This window comes from Nyctereutes procyonoides, unplaced genomic scaffold (genome assembly GCF_905146905.1).
Source record: "Nyctereutes procyonoides isolate TBG_1078 unplaced genomic scaffold, NYPRO_anot_genome, whole genome shotgun sequence".
Lineage (NCBI taxonomy): Eukaryota > Metazoa > Chordata > Mammalia > Carnivora > Canidae > Nyctereutes > Nyctereutes procyonoides.
The window spans coordinates 25,370,345-25,389,626 of NW_026575135.1; positions in this window are offsets into that span (position 1 = coordinate 25,370,345).

The following is a 19,282-nucleotide window of genomic DNA, read 5'->3' on the forward strand; positions in this document are numbered from 1 at the left end:
GATGGATGAGCAGCCCCAGGATATTGTGACATTCATTATTAAGGCACAAAATAACATTTTAGCTAGGAGAATATTCAGTGGCCTCTCTCTTTCTTTCAGTCTATAGTAAACAGATCACGTGAAATAGGTATAGCAGTTAATCTGATCTAGCAGTCCTACAATTAAATAATAAATACCTGTATCGATATTTTTTCCATGATTGAATAGAGCTGTTGGAATCCTCTCACAGGACAGAAAGTTTTTTAAAGTAGATACACAGGTTAATGGACACATGCTATCTATATCAATGAATAACTCTTTCAAAGAATAGTGTCTGAAATGTACGAATCATATCACTCTCATGGTGGTTTAATAAATGCATAATTTATTCATCATCACCTGTTTTTGAGAGTAGATACACCATAAATATTTATATCTGAAAATGTAGATCCCTTTTTTCTAACAAAAACTAACTTGCCTATGCCCATTTTTGTTATAGCTTAACTAAAACTGAATGCATTTAGCAACCTTCTGTAATAGAATGTAACTTGGAAGGGCACCTGGGTGGCTCAGTTGGTTAAGTGTCTGACTCTTGATTTTGGCTCAGGTCATAATCTCAGGTCGTGAGATCGAGCCCCAAGTCAGACTCTGTGCTGAGCATGGAACCTGCTTAAGATTCTCTAAGCTTCTCTCTTTCCTTCTCTGTCTGCCCACCGACTCCCACCCCTCACTGGCTTGTGCATGCTCTCTCTAAAAAAATTTTTTTAAAATAGAATGGATTTAAAATCAGATTCTATTACTATGAAATCAAACTTAAGGCTTTTAATAAAATAGCAAACAAATTGAGAGGGAGTAAATATAGACTATAATTACTAAAACATACTAAAATATATAACAAAATATTTATAATATAACATTATATTACTGTATTATAATACATTAATTTGTTAATGTATAAATAAACTTTGTAATCATAGAATGATATTTGATAAGTAGGACTTAAAAGGGACAATATTTCTAAATCCTGCATTAATTTTCTTAAATCATTATATGAAGGAATTTGTCTATTTCATCTAATTATAAAAATCTTTATCATATGTTTATTTATAGTAGTCCCTTTTTTGGCCTTTTAAATATATGTAGGGTCTGTAATGATATTCCTTCTCTCATTCTTTATATTATATATATTCCCTTTTCTCATGATTATTCTGTTTGTAAATTTTCTTGTACTTTTTGAAGGATGAAATTAGTTTTGTTCATTTTTTTCTACTACTATTCCTAATTCACTAATATCTATATTCATTGTTATATCCTTCTTTACTTTGTTTTTTTTCTTTTTTCTTTTCTTTACTTGATTTGATTTTTACTTGTTCTTTTCCTTATTTCTAAAAGTTGAGCTTTAGAAAATGGATCTAATACATTTTTTTCTAACATATGAGTATAAAATTGTAGATTTCCCTCTTAGAACCACAAATTTTGTGATTTCCCTTTTGCCCCTCTGCTCATTTAGATGTATGTTGTTTAATTTCCAAATATTGGGCCTTTCTAGGAATTTTATTTATTTTCCATTTCATTACATTTTGTCAGAGAACATACTTTATATTTCAATGTTTGAAGTGATTTACTGAGAATATTTTATGGCTGGCTCCTCTTATATCCTAGTTGCACTTGAAAAAATGTGTACTCTGCAATTACTCAATGTAATGTTTTAAATAAATTGATTTATTATTTATATTATATGTATTTTATATTTTACCAGTTTGTCTTATATGTTTTTAAGATCACGTATAGCATTTATTGATAATTTGTCAATTTCCTGTCACTGAGGAAGGAAATTAAAAAAAAATCAAAATACAAGGATAGAATTCTCTATTACCTCATTTTGTTTTACCAATTTTGTTTCACGTATTTTGAAGCTCTGTGATTAGTGCATACAGTTGGGAAAAAATAATTTAAAACCAATCTCTTGACACTGTGCAAACCTCTCCACAAAAGTGAAAGAAGAAGAACGTAGTTTTCTTATTAAATAAGCATTAATCTGGAATATGATATGTATTATAGGAAACCCCCTAAAAAATACAAAAACAGAAAGAAATCTCATCCTTTTTTATAGTCCGGCAGATGCGCCCATTTCATACATGTTTTCAAGCTAAATGATAACTCAGAAAAGAGGACTTGGTAGCACATTTTACACACATACTTCATCCTAAATTTATCTGGTAATTAGGTAGCCACTTGTGTTTGCTAACGGCCTTTTACCTAAAAGAAAGTGAATTTCTTCTATTTCTATGATGGGCCATAGGGTTCAAACTTGGAGCCAACTGAAGTTAGGTCCTTAGCCTCCCAATGAGACTAAGCGGTAGGGATGCTCTTTTCCTTGACGATTACGTTAGCAGACAGCTCCCCTGTGTTTGAGGAAGAGATCTCTGGGTTATAAAACTGTCAAGAAGCTTTACGTATATTTTAAAAAGCTTTACAGACAGGGCATCTGGGTGGCTCAGATAGTTGAACATCTGCCTCAGGTTCTCCTGGTCCTAGGATCCAGCCCTACCTGAGGCTCTCTGAGCAGTGGGAAGTCTGCTTCTCCCTCTCCCTTTGCCTCTCCCCTCACTCATGCTCTCTCTTTCAAATGAATAAATAAAATCTTTAAAAGTAAAAAATTGACATACTTCTCTGAGTGGCAAAGAAAAAAAAGTTCACAATTACAAGTTTTCTTAAGCAAATGTGCTAAGAATGGGAAGAAGGGAAGTTTCTTCCCTCTTTCACTAGAGAAAATGTATTTCTTTTCTTTTTTTTAGACTTGTATTTCCACTAATTATACACTTAGTTTGTTATGTCTTCTTAACTAATTGACTCTTTAATATTATGAGATTATTTATTTGTAACACTCTTCAACTTGAATTCTATTTTGGATTTATATAATCATAACAGTTTTCTTAATATTACTCTTGTATAATTTTTCCATCCCTTTACTTTTTTTGGTCTTTTTTGCCATATTTTTCTGTACTATTTCCTGTATTGATTTTCTTTCTTCTGCTTTATTTATTTTGATATTCATCTCATCCAGTGATTTAAAAAATGTCTATTTTAGTTTTCAGTGCTAGGTTTTCCATTTTGTTCATTCTTACAGATTCTAAATCTCTCTAAATTTCCTATTTACTTACCTATTTTATCCACATTCTTGTATAAACTCCTATTTAGCATGATCACTTTCATATTCATCTGTGCTACTTTTAACATTGCAGATTATGGATTGTTGCATTTCCCTTGTTCATCATTCCTATTCCTTGTTTCTCCAGATAGGTGGTAACATTGTACTACATACTGGATGTTTTTTCTGATTATTATAGAAATTATTTTTCTGTTTTATTTTTCTGTTAGTCACCTTGCAGGAGGTAACCTTTGACTCCTGTAGGCTTATATTTTAGTTTGATTTTGTTAGGGTGGTTCTGTTTCAATTGGCCCATAATTGTACAGTGAATCCACTGCTCTTTGGAGTGTCAGCAGAGTACAGGAGGTATTTTCTAAATTATGTTTACTTGAAGGGAACCAAGTACCAGCTTCTGCCTTCCCTGTCTTGAGCAGTTACTGAAATCTCTTCTCAGCTATTTGACCCTCTATATACTGTTTTTCCTTGAACTCATTAGAGACTTGCCTACATAGGAAGAGTTGAGGGTTTAATCAAGTATTTAGTGGAAGTTTTCATGTAGATTTGGGAGTTCTCTCTACTATGATATGGCTTTGTCCTTTTCCTGATTGGTCTAGCCTCAATTTCCAATCACTTAGAAAGTCCCAATCTCATTTGACTTGTGACCAATTGGTCTGAAGATATTGATTTGTACCATATAGATAGAGCACCATAGTGTTCTATGGTCCCCTCAGTAGAAGATCCATATAAATTTGACTCTTATGAATGTTTCCTTTCTCCTAGGGGTCAGATCTCCTCTAGTTTTTGCCTGCTCTTGTTTGCTCTCCAGTGTCTAGATAGGCTCCCTTTTCAAGTATTTAATAATCAAATTAAGGAGTTATCACTCTGATAATATATATATATATATACATATATATATATATATACCATCATTACCAGAACTAAAACTTTTAAAGTGTTTTTTCTAATTAATTAATTAATTTTCTTTAAAAAAATTTTGAAACATAATTCAGTTAGAGAAATTATTTCCTTGCAAATTTTTTTATAATTAGTTTGTTATCTAGGATTTTTTTTTAAATCATTCAATCTGTGAAGCATTCTGCCTCTTTAATAGAACTTGAATTTTTAGGATATCATACCGTCAATAGTCATGTTCATTCTGTATACATGAATTTTAATGAGGCTTATGATTATGAATTTCTAGTTACGATTTAAAAAATTGTACACTCTTGCATTTAATGAGTAACCAGAGGTGCATATTTTTGTTTCCATCAGCAGTTTGATCTCAACAACAGCTTTACAGGTTCAGGTTCACTTTGAGTTCAAGTGGAATAACTACCCAAAATATTATGCAGCTCAGATATAATTAAACTCCTCATTAGAGCATATTAGTTTACTCCAGAAAGTGTTACTCAAAGAGATGAGAGTACATCGGAAGACAAAGACAACAGAAAATCAAATAGAAGGATCAATATATTGCCAGAAACTAACAAATTATTGACCCATGTGTATACGTTTTTCACAGGAGAAAGCAAAAGAACTACAGTCAATAAAAACTTAGGAGTGAAGTTTCTTAACTAACATGAAACTCGAAAAGCAATGAAACAATATGAGAGTTTTATATATGGGTATGATATATAATCAATCTGGAATTTTAGTAAGTTTTCAGCTTCATTTCAAAGAACTCTTTGTTAGTTTCTTCTGTCAGTAATATTGTACCACATTGTTCTGAATATGGACCATACCATACCCTTATTGTACTCACAGGAGGGAGAATGAAAGTGAAGGAATGAGGCAAGTGTGATATTCCCAATTATTTAACAATCTCACCAATAAAACACTAGCTCTCATCTGTCTATAAATCCAAATCCACACCATCTCCTAGGTACTTAAGATGGATACAGCAGTACACCTCACACTTGCCTTTTCCACTTATGTAAATTAAAATTATTGTGCTACATTGGTTTTTCCCGTCTCAGTTCTTTAAAGGCCCATATCATCTTGTGGTATACTTTCATTTTCACCCAGTTTTGGTCTGCTCTAGTTTTGACCTCTAAGAGCCATGCACTATCTTCTTTTCTTGAACAATTTATCTTACTTAACAGCAGCCCAAGCAGGGTTTTTCTTCAGGAGAGCTCCTAAAACAGTCTGTTAACTAAATTCTTTTCTGCTGCCCATAACAAGAAATGAGGTCTCCTAATTCCGAAGAAAAACAAATATCTCATTTTGGGGGGCTTATTTATTGTAGTAGTGAACTTTTTCTTCTTCCTGTATAAACTCTTTTTTTTCTATTCCTTTTTTTTAAAAAAAAATTTCTATTTAAATTCAATTTGCCAACATATAGTATAACACCCAGTGCTCATCCCATCAAGTGCCCTCCTTAGTGCCTATCACCCAGGCACCCCATCCTCCACTCTCCTCCCCTTCTGTAATCCTTTTTGTTGTTGTTGTTTCCCAGAGTTAGAAGTCTCTCATGTTTGTCTTCATCTCTAATTTTTCCCTACTCAGTTTCCCTCCTATGTATAAACTCTTGATCCTGATATAGCATCTTCACTATTTCTGGATTTTCTAAGCTCTTCAAGGACAGAAAACTAGAAACAGAATCACACATTTATAAAACTAGGTTAGATCTCTTAGTTTTGCATAATTCAAGACAAAAGCCATCTCCTTATCCTAGTAAATTTCAAGTCTTCTCATAAAAACAAATTAATACAATAAAATTTTTAAAGTTTTTAAAAAAGATTTTATTTATTTGACATAATACACAAGTAGGCAGAGATGTAGACAGAGGGAGAAGGAGAAGCAGGTTCCACTGAGCAGAGTCCAATATGGGGTTTGATCCCAGGACTCTAGGATCATGACCCAAGCCAAATGTAGATGCTTAACTGACTGGACCACCCAGGCGCCTCTAAATTTTTTAAGTTTTTATTTAAATTCCAGTTAGTTAACATACAGTGTAATATTAGTTTCAGGTGATTCCACACTTCCATCCAATACCCATTGCTCATCACATATGCACTTCTTAATCCCCATCACCTGTTTCACCCATCCCCTGCCCACCTCCCCTCTAGTAATCATCAGTTTGTTCTCTATAGTTATGAGTGTGTTTCTTTGTCTCTTTCTTTTTTCCCCTTTGCTCATTTGCTTTGTTTCTTAAATTCCACATATGAGTAAAATCATATGGTGTTTCTTCCTCTGACTTATTTTCTTAGCTTAATACTTTCTAGCTCCATCCATGTTGTTGCAAATGACAAGACTTTGCCAACAGAATGCACATTCTAGAATTTAATGCACTATTGATTCCTTGCCAAAAGGAGAAAGATGTTGAACTGTCCTCACTTAAGAAGAATTGCACTTTGAAGACTGGCTGTCAGTTCACAGCATGAAGCAAATGTTTCCAAAAAAAAAAAAAAAAAAAAAAAAAAAGAAACAACAAACCAAAAAAAAAAAAACAAACAAGATGCTGTGGAGCTACAGAAAATAGGAGAAAGTGAAAACCATAAATTTCATATATTTCACTTCTTCCCCTTTTCAGTAGACATTTATAAAGAAAATCTATGTTTATTAAATTTTGACATGACAATCCAAGAAAATAGGCCAAATTGCTGCAGCAATTATTATCATGGCAAATGGGCATATCTTGGTTTGTTCTTCATATAGACAAGGAACAAGGAAAATTGGAAACATACAGGATGAACAGGTCACAAGATGGTCACCACAGACTCTTAAATCTTAGGTCACTAACTACAACTCTTAAGTGTCTCACTCTGTCATTCAAAGAACTCCACGATGTTGCCCTAATACGATTTTCTACTCTTTTTCAAACTACTCATTTTATGCCATGTTTTCACTAATTTTCTTTGCTTTCATTCGCTTCCTTCTTTGCTTTCTTTCTTCTTTCTTTCCCCTCCAACATCCCTCCACCCTCTCCATTTTGTTATTCTCCTGTACATACTGACCTGTATTCTTTTGCTCTGTTCTTTATCTGTTTGGTATATGTTCCATCCAATTCTCATATATCCAAAATCTACCCATCTTTCAAGGCCTAATTCAAATTCATGTTATCCCTTAGACAAATATATACAGAGAGATATATAATTCTAATCTCTGAACTAGCAATGAATTTTTCTGAAATAATCTTTTGGTACCTAATACTGTATTATATGATTAATGATAAAATCTAATCACTTCTTCCTTGATTGTAAATATCATGATGAATTAATCTTTTAATAACTTATAATGGACATCTAATTAAAATATATTCAATAAATCCATTTATTTATTGAATGGTTATTCACCATTATTGCACCAAAAATGATGAGGCCTCATGGACAGTAAAGTGCAGTGCAGTAAAGATTCCAGGAGTCATTCTTGGCATCTGGACTGGTTGCAAAGTCCAAAGAATTCATGGGAAGTTACACTCTTGTATAAATTCAGCAATTTCCAAATTGCCTTAGGGGCTCCTGAAGCAAACTATGAAACAATCAGGGCTACCTGGGTTAACTCAGCCCTACTTTTATAAAATGCTACAAATATACTGTGTGGGAAATTAGAGACTCTGTGTGGTGACTTACAGTTCTTTTAGATATCAAATTCTACATATTTTCAAATCACCCTGCCAACTTCAGTATGCAGAACTTCCTGAGAAAAGGAAAACTCCAATACATATACAAATGCTGACAATTTTACACAAAGTCCTTTGTTTCATAAAAGGTAAAATAATGATTCTAACTACTTATTGGGTACTAATAATTTATTAATTTATGATCACCATGAATAATTATCTAATATGGTCCAGGAATTTATAATAATGAGGATGTGGTGTGTGATTTCAAGGTACTTGTATAGATTTAATTTTTTAAAATGTAATTTTCAGTTTACACATAGCAACCATATTCACATAAACTACCACAACCCAGGTTTGATGCAAGAAGATTAGTGATTTTCTCTAAGGATCTTTTTTTTTTCCTTTTTTAATGCAATAAGTTGAACAGATTTTTATAACTTGAGGTCAACTACACATTAGACCTTCTAAAAGAACCTGAAATTGATTTGGGGTTCAGAGGTAAAAAGATTTAAACATTGTCATTCGAAGGGTTTGTGGTCTCTGAGAATCAGTGCCAGATTGCTGACAATATCGGAGATCTTTGATAGGTTCTTTAAATACATTTTATTCCTCTGACCAATATTCATAATTATGAAGGATATGAATACATACTGGCAGCTAGTTTGCATACATTTATAGTGAGATCTCTATACAAACTTTAAGGAGTTAAGTGAAGAATTATTTCATAAGGAATTAATTCTCCAGATCACTAAAACTATTTCATCTAAAAAATTAGTGTTGGAGCACCTGGGTGGCTCAGTGGTTGAGCATCTGCCTTTGGCTCAGGTTATCATCCCCGAGTCCTGGGATCAAGCGCTCACTATAGGGAACCTGCTTCTCCTTCTGCCCATGTCTCTACTTTTCTGTCTCTCAGGAATAAATGAATAAAATCTTTAAAAATAAACAAATAAATAAATAATTGGTGTTTATTTTAAAATTTTGACAAAAATTTTCATGAATTTATTTTCTTGGTTTGTGAAGGGTTATATTGAAGATAAAACCTTAAACAAGTAGGAAAGTAGAAACTGTTATTCAAACTTACTGATTTTACAGATAAAGAAAATAAGTCCAGCCAGTGGCAGAACCAATACTACTAATTGAGGTTCCTTATTCTTTTTGACATTTCAAGTTGATTTCCAATAAATTATTTTCTCAGAATAGTCTTTTTGATTATTAATAATATTCTACTTTCAATTTGAGTGCAATCCCCCAGAGATGTTTGGGTGTGATATGGTTTGTGCTTTAAAGTAAGTTGTTTTTGAGTGGAGTTGGTATTTAGAAATACCAACTTTGAATAGATGGATTGATTTTGATTGTAATTTATGACCAATCCTTAAGTAAATAGATGATAATGAAGATAATTAACATTTTTCTTAAAAATTAGATATGGTGTTTTTGTTAGACATGCCTCAAGTGGAAGATATGAAGCTGAAATAAGAATTTCTGCATCTTTAAATAGGTGTATGATATAACTATAGGTTCTTTAGGAAGATAAATGACATACTCTCCAAAGAACCACTATTTATTAGTAATGTATTCAGTTTTCAGACACGTAGGTCAGTCTTTTCCAATGTGTTTTGCTCTTTCGTTGACATCATAGGTAGGGTTGGTTGCTTATTAGAAATATTGATCTTGGCCCCGCCCAGAACTGACTAGACAAATCTCTAGAGATGGGGTCAGATAATCTGCATTTTGAGGAAGTAACAAAGGAGTTCTTGTACACATTAAGAATAAAAACACCTTTCATTGTGGTTGTCTCATCAGACATTTATGAAATACAAGTAAATGTTTTATTCATTAAATTTTTGTTCAGGACTTTAAATAGGGAAAAAACCCTCCTATTTTCCATTAGCATTGGGTCTAGGCCTTATTTTTGGAATTTGGCTTGTGATTTCGTATCTTTCTGAAGTTAGGGAAGACCAGGAAAGAGCCATGTAAAAAGAGACCCTGAACTACAGCACAGACTCTGGTGTTTCAGCTCCTCTGCGATACTCACCTTTTAGAAATAGGACAGATTTTTTTTTCTCCACCTTGAACTAAATGGTTGCTCCAAGTCAATGGGGTACAGTTTCAACTATGTCATCAACTGTTACGGAGATCAACTGTTTTATATTAAAAAATCATGAAGCTATCAGAGTTTGCTAAGAAACAGAGAAATAGGGCAGCCTGGGTGGCTCAGCAGTTTAGTGCCACCTTCAATCCAGGGCATGATCCTGGAGACCTGGGATGGAATCCCACATCCAGCTCCCTGCATGGAGCCTGCTTCTCTCTCTGCCTGTGTCTCTGCCTCTCTCTCTCTGTTTCTCTCATGAATAAATAAATAAAATCTTTAAAAAAAATAAAAAGAAACAGAGAAATATTGAGTTCACTCATTGATTTATTCAGTGAGTGTTTCTTGAGAATCTACTAGGTGATTGGAATAGGATAGTGAGAAAAAACTGATTAAAATTGCTATTCTTATGGAAATTGCATTTTTTAGTGGTTGGGAAATATAAGAACTAAATCTCCTGAGGTGGTGAAATATAAGAAAAATGTGAAAGGAATAAGAAAGTAAGATATGTGGACAGCTGGAAGAAAATTATTTCTGGTAAAGGGAACAGTGAGTGCAAGCACTCTGAGGGAGAAGTATTCTGGTTATGCTCGAGAAACAGCAGTTGTGACTGAAATAAAATAATCTGAGGACACTAGTCATGTCAGAGAGGTAATGGTAAGTGGTAGCAATATAATGAAGGAGTTTGTTGGTTTACCAAAGAACTTCAACTTTTACTATAAATAAAATAAGCCCGCAGAAGGTTTTGAGCAAAGTAGTGACAGTGTTAGGTTAAAAAATTCACTGTAGCTGCTATATTGAATGGACTATAGAGGAAAAAGGAAGGAAGCAAGATGATCCATTGCTATAATCCAGGTAAGAAATAATGAAGAGTTAGACCAGAATAGTAATTTTGGAGATGGTAATATGTTGTATATATTTTGAAGGTGAAGTGAATATAACTTGGTGGTTGATTTTAAAATGGAGTAGGAGAGTAAAAGAGAGCTAAAAACTAACTCCAAGTTTTTGCTTTGAACTACTGGAAGACTTTTTTTAACAAAGGTAAGAGATGACTGAGAGAATAGCAGTTTTGGAGGGAAAGTCAAGAGTTTAGATTTGGAAATCTTACATGTGACATTTGGATACCTTTTTGACATCTAAGTAGAGAGAATAAGCAGTTGAATATGAACATCTTGTTTTAAGGAGAGAGAGCTTGTTTGGAGACACAAATGTGAAACCATCTAACTAGTATTTGACTCTAAGAACCAAAGTTAAGTCAACAAGATAGTGTTGGTAGAGAAGATAAAAGGATCAAGGATTGTGCCATAGGGCACAAAACCTTAAGTAGTCTGGGAGATGAAGAGCAACTAGCAAAGGATTCTGCAAAGAAGCAGGAAACATCTGGAAGTGTGTAGTGTTTTAGATGTCAACTGAGAAAAGTGTTTCAGGGGGAGCATGGTGAAATTTGTGAAATGCTACTGGAAAATATACCCATATGAACACAGATAATTGACCATTGGACTTAATAATGTAGAGGTCATTGGGAATAACAATCCTTTGTATGGAGAAAATTACATGGAAGGAAGGGGGAATTATTGCAATGGAGCCCTTGAGTGAGGTCACTTATACTACTGAGACTCAGTTGTCTCAGATAGTATTATGGGCAGTTCATCAAAAATTTGAGTGACCGTACATCACAGCTTGCCCAGGATAGTCCAAATTTACCTTGGACAGTACTAATTTATGCCTATGATAATTATACATTTACACATTCTACCATTACACATTTTTTTACTATCAAAAGTGTTTCAGTTTTGACAATAAAATATGTGGTCACATTATCTATAATAACATCATTAAGAGTTGTGCTCTTTAACTAAAAGCAAAGCAAATCAGTATAATTCTACTTTTATCCAGCCGTATTTAACTACATTAGTGCAGATATGAGAAGTGGTGGAGATACAGATTTAACTGTATTTAACTAGAAATACACATTTGAAAGTACAGTTAAAGAAAGGAATGAATGAGAGAGTTAAGGATATATGCAGAAAGTTTGTAATGCTTAGGGAAAGGAAATGAGGTAAAGGAGGATAAAAAGGTGATGATATCAATAGAATATAGATTCCAATGGAGTTGGGTGTTTTCTGGATTTATGGAACTAAACTAAGTGAGATAGGACAAGAAGAGGTGGTGCTCACAGAACAGAATATTGGAAATTGAGGTTATAGTCATTAAAGACAAAGAAAATGGTAAGTTCCAATGTATGACCTTGAAAATAAGGACTGAGGTCAAATGGAGAATAAAATCACTGAAGTAGAGAAGTTCAAGGATCAAATAGATCAGCTTGGACAGATCATCCAGATATATCAAAAGAAATAGGACTGGTATTATGTAGGAGAGAGTAATAATAATTCAGGAGTTAGTACATTTGAGAAATGAGGCAGAGAGTGACCTTGAAGTCTGTTGATGACCAAAATTAGGAGTTCATGGCTATATTAATCCCGTGACATGAAATTCAAAGTTAGATACTTTCAGAAAGGGAAGGGAGAAAATTATCTGAAAATATTAGTAAAGATAAAGACACCTATCTACCTCAAAAATAGTGATAAAATGTGGTGTGGTAATAAAAAATATTGAACATTTAAGAGGTCTTTAAGAGAGGCAATATCTTCATGAGAGAATTCTGCTTTTAGGTAAAATAAGGTGCTGAAAGAGTTGTTGAGAAGTAAGTTAAGATTAAAGAAAACTGTATCAATGGTGGGACATAAGTTCCAAAGGACATAAAGGAAAGATTTTAGTGGTATGAGAGGGTGAGGGGTGAGTCATAAAAGAGACTGATCTGAAAAGGAATTTTTTTTAAAATTCCCACTTACAACTATATCAAAAAGAATAAAATATGGGAGCACCCAGATACATAAAGCAGTTAATAGCAAACCTAAAGGAGCTAAAATCCTTGTAAATCCCATTTAAATATAAAATCCCCACTTACATCAATGGCTAGATAATCCAAACTGAATAAGGAAATAGTGGCTTTGAATGATACATTGAATGGGATGGATCTAATAGAACACTTCATCCTAAACCAGGAGAATACAGTCTTTTTTCTTTTTTTCAAGATTTTATTTATTTTTTCATGAGAGACACAAAGTGAGAGGCAGAGACATCTGCAGATGGAGAAGCAGGCTTCCTGCAGGGAGCCCAATGCAGGACTTGATCTCAGGACCTCAGGATCATGACTTAAAGGCAGATGCTCAACCACTGAGCCCCCCAGGTGTCCCCTGAGAGATGATTTTTAAACGAACCACTGTATTGATGCCAAGATATTTTTTTTCAATTATTAATGTCTTTAAAATCAGAGGCAGTATAAAGAGAATATCATGCTTGAACTCACATAGAGAATTTGATATTCCAAACAGAAATTCCTGTTTTTCTGTTTATGTGGGGCCTCCAAGACCATATTACCATCAGATTTTCAAAAAATATAAAGATTATACTTACAGGCTTTTTTGTAGTGCTTAAAATTTAAGATGAACATTCTTCTCTGGAAAAAGAGAATTTACTGGAAATAATTATCTAGAGTTTACTGGAAATAATTATCTACAAAATACCATTGATTTTTTTATTTAGATAATTAATCCTGATAAGTACCCTTTGTTTATAAAAATAGATTAGCTGCCTACTCTATTATAGTTTCATTGCCTGGCTTATCATTCTATACTCTTTGTTAGTACTACCTCTCCAAATATATGTTTTAGATATGATTGCTTGTAATACCCGTATGTATATGTAGAGTTACTTTGAGGTAGTTCATCTTCATGCATTTACTTAACTTACCACTGCAATGGTAACATACTCATATGACAAGGTAAAACCCATTTTTTTCTTGGTAATAATTTGATTTAGGAATTCAGCACACAGTGAGTACAACCACATGTGGAGGCGATCACAAAGGAAGCTAGCCAGCATTGAGGTACCTGTGTTGAAGTCTTCCCAAAAGAGGTACTCCTTGCTGAGTTGTCCCAGGATAACCCATTCAATTCCTCTACTTTTGCCAATACAAACACAGGTAGAATAAATTGAAAATGCATTATTCCTCCCAAGGTTATTTTCTTGAGTGACACTGGGAGATGTTTCCAGTGTTTCACTCCCTCTGCATATGTAGACACAAGACGATTGGGAGCCAAATCATTTAAATGCTACAAAAGCAAAGTTTTCCTGCCATCTCATGATTTTTTTTTGAATACTGTGGCTTTAATAATGAATCTGATTATTTACTAAGGATGTACCTCTTATTTGTCACTGGCACTCTGAGAATCATTTCCTCAGAAAAATGAAAAAAAAATGCTGAAGTATCATCTTATTTAAATATGTGCAAAAGATTCTGAATTTTTGCAAAACCGTTTTCTCATTCTCTACAGAAGATGAGGTAGGGACAGGGAGGAGTAGGAGAGAAGTCAGAAGAGTTAATGCACAAGACGAAAAATAGAACAGGTTACTCAGAGGAATATTTGAATGGAAGGAAGTATTTTCCAACTTGACCAATTAATAGAATGAAAAGGACTCATGGAAAGAAATTTCCTCAAACGTGAAACTCTCATCAGTACTACTTGCCAAATATCCATCATTGTACACAGGTCAGCAAAACTCACCCTCCCTCCACAAAACAAACAAGTTTGAAGACTTACAGACCTTGGGTATAATGACACATGAAATGAAAAGCAAAAGAGAAATGAACAAAAACAACCTGTTTCCCTCTGAATGGAGTAGTAGGTATCTGGCGTCCCCTTATATTGTAACTGACTTCCATCGTATAAGTATTCTTTGCCTATCCCTTGCCTTTGTAAAGAAGAAATGGATCATCATTAGTAGTCAACACCCTATAGGCTGCATGAGGAAGCAAGCATGGTGCAAGGACATAAGCACCCTTGGTACTACTCATTTCAACTTCAGTGATTCAATGAAATGTTTTCAGTATTACAATGTCAACCAAGTTATGTTGCTGAATACTTTGTTTTGTTTTTAACTTTTAGGTCCACTTCTATGTTGAGCCTTGCCTTCACTCCTTATCTCTTGGCCTGCCTTTGGCTATGCCTGTATAAAATGTAGATAGAGTCTGAATGGATCTTAAAATTTTCTGTTCTGGTATGATCATAAGCTCAATTTCCCTCCTTAAATGAATCATAGTGAAAAAAATTTCCTATGACCTTAGAACCAGTGCAGTAATTATGCATATAGTCATCAGGGAACAGAAACTTCGTTTCTAAGATTCTAAGTACCTGCTTCTGACTCCCTGTAGAGCTGCCATTAAAATGTATATGAATGTTCTACTGACAGTATCTAAGATAGGTAATCTGCAAAACCAGCTAGTTATGAAAAATATGTACATACTAGGAAAATATTAAAAATACACTTTAATTCGAATAGGAAGTCTTATAAGTCAGTAAGAGAGGTTTTTTTTTGTAATATCAAAGTAGCTTATATAGGAATAATCCTCACAGAGACAATTATAGAGATCAGAAAAAAGAAAAACAATTATTTGAGGCACTGTGGAATTATGAAAAGAAACACAATATCGGGAGAAACATCTTGGAAAGAAGGAATCCTGTATTCGCTTTTCTAGGGCTGTGTAACAAATTGTCACAAACTTAGCTTAAAACGACATTCATTTATTATCCCGTAGTTCTGTAGGTCAGAAGCCTGAGCACATTAGGCAGGGTTCTCTGTTTTGATTCTCATGAGACTGATTCATGGTGCCAGATAGCTGTATTCTCATCTGGAGCTCAGTGCCCTCTTTCAGGTTCATTCAGCTATTGGCAGGACTCCGTTCCTTGCTGGTTATCATCAGGGATTTTCTCCCAGCTCCAGACCTTGCTTTGCTTTTATGTTCTTGCCACATAATCTCCTCCATTTTCAAAACCAACAATGGAGGATTTTGTGTATGTGAAATTCTCCCATATGCTTAAAAATTTCTTTCACCAAGGAAAATTCCACCAACGGTTTATATAGAGCAGATGCCCCAGGAGAAAGAATCTTGAGAGCTATCTCAAAATTCTGTATACTACAGAACTACTCTGGATAAATACTCATTTAGACAGCTTTTACCATTACAGAATTGTACAGAACACAAGAATGCTGAGTGACTAACTCAAGTAAAAAGCCAGTAGTTTTTGTGTCTTGACATACTAGAGAACAAAGATCCAAATGTCTAGAACAGCTAGAAATTAGGGAATCAATTTCAAAAAGGAAGAAGTCATAGAAAAAAACAAAACACCTGCATATAAACTGTTACATTTTGGGGTGAGCCCTATTTTATTATGTTAACATGGTAAATAACATTGGCCAATTTTCAAATGTTGCATCAGTCTTGTGTTCCCAAGATAGATCTCACTTGGTCCTGCTGTATTACCTTCATTCATTCCAGGATTTTATTTAAAAATATTTTGTTGGGACACCTGGGTGACTCAGTGGTTGAGCGTCTGCCTTCGGCTCAGGATGTGATCCTGGGGTTCCGGGATGAAGTCCCACATCAGGCTCCCTACAAGGAACCTGCTTCTCCCTCTACCTATGTCTGCCACCCCCACCCCCCAGTGTGTCTCTCATGAATAAATAAAATCTTTAAAAATAAATAAATTAAAAATATTTTGTTGACTTTTACATGTATGTTCAGAGGGATATTGATCTGTAGTTTTCCTGTAATATCTTTATCAGATTTGGTATTTGGGAAATACTGATCTCATGAAATAAGTTGTTAATCATCCCCTCTTCTGTTGTCTAGAAGAGATTATATATATCATTGTATTATTTCTTCTTGAAATACTAAGTAGAATTTGATAGTAAAGACATCTTGGCCTGAAGTTGTCTTTTTAAGAAGAGTGACTTTGCTTTGAGTTTTGCTTTTAAATCAAAAAAAAATATCACCCAAACTGATATCAAAGAGCTTATTCTCTTGTTTTCTTTTAGGAATTTTACAGTTTCAGGTCTTAATTTAAGTTTTTAAACCATTTTCAGTTGATTTTTTGTGTATGATAGAAGAGAGGGTCCAGTTTAATTCTTTACATGTTGCTGTTTAGCTTTTCCAACCATTTATTAAAGAGACTATCTTTCCCTCATTGTGTTTTTTTGGCTCCTTTGTCATAAATTCATTGCCATACTCATGGATTTATTTCTGGAGCCTTTATTCTGTTCCATTGATCTATGTATCTGTTTGTACGCCAATACCATACTGATTTGATTACTGTATCTTTGTAATATAGTTTGAATCAGGAAATGTAATGGCCCTGGTTTTGTGTTTATTTCTCAAGATTACTTAGCTATAAATGATCTTTTTTGGTTCCACACAAATTTTAAGTTTGTTTTCTCTATTTATGTTTGAAAAACACTATTGGAATTTTATTTTTTTTTTGTGAGTCTGACTAAAGGCTTATCAATTTTGTTGATCTTTTCAAAGAACCAGCTCCTAGTTTCATTGATCTGGTCTACTGTTTGTTTGTTTTATTTTGTATTTAATTTGTTTCTACTCTAATCTATTATTTCCTTCCTTCTACTGGTTTGGAGTTTTGTTTGTTCTTTTCCTAGCTCCTTTATGTATAGGGTTAGGTTGTATATTTGAGATTTTTCTTGCTTCTTGAAGTAGACCTGCATTGCTATAAATGTCACTCTTAGAAAACCTTTTGCTGCATCCCGAAGACTTTGGACCAACATGTTTTCATTTTCATTTGTCTCCATGTATTTTTTTATTTTCTCTTTGATTTCTTGGTTGACTTATTCACTTGCTACTAGCATGTTATTTAACTTCCATGTATTTGCCTTCTATCTTGATTTTTTTTTTTTTTTTGTGATTGACTTCTAGTTTTATAGTGTTGTGGTCAGAAAAGATATATGGTATGACTTCAATCTAAGTTTTTTGAGACTTGTTTTGTGGCCTACTATATAATCTATTCTGGAAAATGTTCCGTGTATCCTTGAAAAGAATGTGTATTCTGTGGGGTGCCTCTCTCTCTGTGTCTCTCATGAATAAATAAATAAAATCTTAAAAAAAATCCTCTCAGGCACTTGTGATGAGGTCTGTGTGTTGTATGAAAGTGTTGAATCGCTAAATTCTATATCTGAAATTAATAATACATCATATGTTAACTGGAATTTAAATAGAAACTTGAAAAAAAATCCTCTCTAATTAAAAGCAAGAAAAATGTATTTTAAATTATGTTTTATATTCATTCATTGAAATTTTAAAATTTTATTATTGCCCCTTATGTATGAGACATTATATATTAGCTTCTGTAAAGAAGTCCATGTTTAGGAAGGGATATTATCTTTTTACATGAAAAATTTAAAACAAATGATGTACTTAAAATTTTGAAACATAGGATAAATTGATATATGAGTGAGATACAACCTAGTAGACAAATTATGAAGGTTTTCTGAATAAAATTTTCTCTGTATCCACTGGAAAGTAGTGAGATGTTGGAAATGCAGAGACAGAAAAGAAAGATAATATAAGAGCAAAGAAATCACCTCAACAGCTATAGGAAATCATTATTTTATTCATTTAGTCTAAAACTTTTGCTAAGTAATAACATTGTTTAATTAGTATGGAAGTTTTTCCATTTAGTGTAATTGTAAAATATTTCACTGTATTAAATATGTATATATTTGCATTTGTTAATAAGAATCAGAAAATACTTATGTACCCAGCATCATACTTAAGAAACAGATTATTAAATAAATTATCATGAAGCGCCCCCAGTCTCTATAGAGTTCCTCTCATTTGGCTAGGACCCAGAGAAAGCAGTGATTCTGAATTTTATGTTTCCCATATTCTTACTCTCCTTATGTTTCATGTATACAAATATAACAATGTTTCATTTTGCTGTTTTTAAACTTTATGTAAATAATATATGTATTGCATTTAAAAATATTTCCCCTTTAGCTTAAACATCCATTAGTATTGATACATACAGCTAGAGAATATCGTTTATTCATTTTCAAGGACACAACATGTTAAATTATTATATTTATCAAACTAACTGCATAGGGATTTCTTTTTTAATTTAAATTCAGTTGGACAATATAAAGTACATACATGGTTTCAGATGTAGTATACATAGGAATTTCAAATTTATTGTTTTTCATGCCTTTAACTTACAAAATATTCCATTAATTTTTATTAAATTTCATACATACTATGTTGTAATACACCTTAGGTTTTTTGCTAATTTTTTAGGAATTGTCAAATATTTTGTTATTTCAAACATGTAATGGAAATGTTTATTTGTGCAACAGCTTCTTGTAGCTCTACCCAGCATGGAACTTTTAACATCTTCTTTTCTTTCCATTGGTGGGAGAGCTACCACATAAACTATCCATAACTAATTTAGTGAGGGCCTGACATGATTAATACATTCATTAGTAAGATTTTTAAGATGAATATGACTTATGTAATAAAATATGGCTTGTGGATATATTAACATCCCAATAAAATTATGAGTATTCCTGAGTCATTAGAATAGCTACAGTAATC